The sequence below is a fragment of the Macaca mulatta genome, chromosome 8 (genome assembly GCF_049350105.2).
Source record: "Macaca mulatta isolate MMU2019108-1 chromosome 8, T2T-MMU8v2.0, whole genome shotgun sequence".
NCBI classification, from domain to species: domain Eukaryota; kingdom Metazoa; phylum Chordata; class Mammalia; order Primates; family Cercopithecidae; genus Macaca; species Macaca mulatta.
Genome location: NC_133413.1, coordinates 32,100,199 through 32,103,154, shown reverse-complemented (window position 1 = coordinate 32,103,154; position 2,956 = coordinate 32,100,199). Strand labels below are relative to the sequence as shown.

The following is a 2,956-nucleotide window of genomic DNA, read 5'->3' as shown; positions in this document are numbered from 1 at the left end:
CACAGTGCCCAGCCATCTTGCTTCTTTACTTATATTGTCCCCACACCTGTAATGTCTTTCCTTCCATTTCTATCAAAATCGTATTCCTCTGGGTTTCTGTGGTTGGGGAAGTAGGAACATCCTGCTGGGCTCCTGGTGGTTTCTCTCTGCTCTGCAGCACAAAGCCCTTTCCCCACAGTACCTCAATGCAAGCTTGAATAACAAAGGCAATTTTTTGGCCAGGTGTAGGATCTCATGCCTATAATCCTAGTGTTTTGAGAGGTCAAGGCAGGAGTATTGCTCGAGCTCAAGAATTTAAGACCAGCCTGGGCAACATAGGGAGACCTCATCTCAAAAAAAAAAAAAAAAAAAGATAAAATAAGTCAGGCATGGTAGTGTGTGCCTTGAATCTGGGAGGCAGAGGCTGCAGTGAGCCATGGTCGTGCCACTGCCCTCAAGCGTCAGTGACAGAGCAAGACTCTGTCTCAAAAACAAACAAGCAAGCAAACAAACAAAAAAGCTAAAAGGAAAAAGAAAGGCAGTTGGAGCAATTTTTCCTAAGCCATGGCATATCAGTTATACAGAAATACTGCTTTGGGAAACAGTCTTCAGGTGATCCTAGATGAGCTCATACAGTCTCAACAGACCACCTACAAATTCTACTTCAGTTTGATAAGGCTATAACTTCAGCATTGGCTCAGAGGGTTAGGAGCAGAGTCAATTTCAGGAGCTTTCTAAATACGTACAGATTCTGTGATAATCTGTGGACTTTTGTATTGAATGATGTTGAATTCAGAGAGGTGACAGAACTTACTAAAGTGGATGAAGCAAAAATAGTAGACTGTGATGGTAAAAATACTGGCTCCAATACTACAGAATGATGGGGGAAAATGGGTTTTTAATGCTGTCTTCTGTTATTATTCATCACTCTTTGAAGAGAAGCAGAGAAGAAACTTAAAACAAATTATTTTAGCATTGTAGAAATGACTATACTGTGCTCTCCCAGAGAATTCCAGTAGGAAGAAACTTGTAACTCATAGCCTCTTACACGTTACCTTTATTATACAGCATGAAAAGAAAACATAACATTTAAAAAATGACAATTCAAAAGTTGTTGGCTTCCTAAGAATATTCTTCAATAAACTCCTTTTAAAACTTAAAAAAAAAATCGTATCCATCCATCAAGCCCCATCACCCATATCCAATCTGTTTGGAGTCTCAAGAAGGGCCAGCCACGATGGCTCACGCCTGTAATCCCAGCACTTTGCGAAGCCTCGGTGAGCGGATCATTTGAGTTCAAGAGTTTGAGACCAGCCTGGTCAACATGGTGAAACCACCATCTCTACTAAAAATACAAAAATTAGCCGGGCCTGGTGGTATGCACCTGTAGTCCCAGTGACTCAGGAGGCTGAGGTAGGAGAATTGCTTGAACCCAGGAGGCAGAGGTTGCAGCAAGCCGAGATCATGCCACTGCACTCCAGCCTGGGCAACAGAGCAAGATTCTGTCTCAAAAAAAAAAAAAAAAAAAAACAAAAAACTCTCTAATAAATAGCGTCTCTCTCTTCTCTGCCCAGAGTTAGAGAAATAAATCGAAGAGTAAATATGGCGGCCAAGATATTAGCTTTATCGATAGAGAAGTGTTAAGGACTTAATCCAGTGTGAGGGCCAAATGGACCTGCATCCAAACTACAATAGAAGACAGAGATCCACTCACCCACCCACTCCTGGGCAGCACTCCCAGCTCCGTCAACGCCAGGAGGACCTGCAGAGAATTCTTCTCTGTGGCAGCTCACTCTTAAGAGGAAGAAGAAGGGCTGAGACAAACTCCTTTCTAGGAAGGAAACACTGAGATTGAGGAAAACACCTTCCATGCTCTCAAGATCTGTTCCTAAGAACCGATACCAGCTTTCTGTTCTCAAGTATCTGACACGTACATCCACTTTTCTCCTCCAATCCCGCCATTAACTGCTGCCTGGATCAGTATAACTGCCTACAGCTGATCTTTTGCAACTACTCCAGAGCCCTACAACCAATCATTCCCCACACTGTGGCCAGAATAATGTTTCTGTTTTGTTTTTTGTTTTGCTTTGAGACAGGGTCTCGCTCTGTTGCCAAGGCTGGAGTGCAGTGGTGTGATCGCGGCTCACTGCAGCCTCAGCCTCCAGGGTTGAAATGATCTTCCCACTTCAGCACCCTGAGTAGCTGATACTACAGGCACACACCAACACACTCGGCTAAATCTTGTATTTTTTGTAGAGACAGGGTTTCATCATGTTGCCCAGACTGGTCTTGAACTCCTGACCTCAAGTGATCTGCCAGCTTTGGCCTCTCCAAATGCTGGGATTACAGGCATGAGCTGACATGCCTGACCTATTTGGTTATTCTTTTTTTTTTTTTTTTTTTTTTTTGGTTTATTTGGCTGGTTTTCTTTTTTTGAGATGGAGTCTTGCTCTGTCGTCAAGGCTGGAGTGCAATAGCATGATCTCAGCTCACTGCAACCTTCACCTCCCAGGTTCAAGTAATTGTCCTGCCTCAGCCTCCCAAGTAGCTAGGATTACAGGTGTGTGCCACCATGCCTGGCTAATGTTTGTATTTTTGGTAAAGATGGGGTTTTACCATGTTGGCGAGGCTGATCTCAAACTCCTGAGCTTGTAATCTGCCCACCTCAGCCTCCCAAAGTGCTGGGATTACAGGTGTGAGCCACTACACCTGGCTTGTTTTTTTTTTTTTTTTAATTTAGACAGGGTCTCTGTTGCCCAGGCTGGAGTGCAGTGGTGGGATCATGGCTCACTGCAGCCTCAAACTCTTGGGTTCAAGTGATCCTCCTGCCTCAGCCTTCAAAGTAGCTGGGACTCAGGCATGTGCCACCACGCTCAGCTTATTTATTTAGTTTATTTATTTATTTATTTATTTATTGCAGAGACGGGATGTCATGATGTGGCCCAGGCTAGTCTCAAATTCCTGGGCTCAGGCGCTC

General features: G+C 44.0%; 1 pseudogene; it reads left to right on the top strand.

Moving 5' to 3' along the window:
* The first annotated feature begins 543 nt into the window (after positions 1-543).
* LOC106999720 (transcription initiation factor IIA subunit 2 pseudogene) lies at positions 544-974 on the top strand (annotated as a pseudogene).
* Positions 975-2,956: the final 1,982 nt, after the last annotated feature.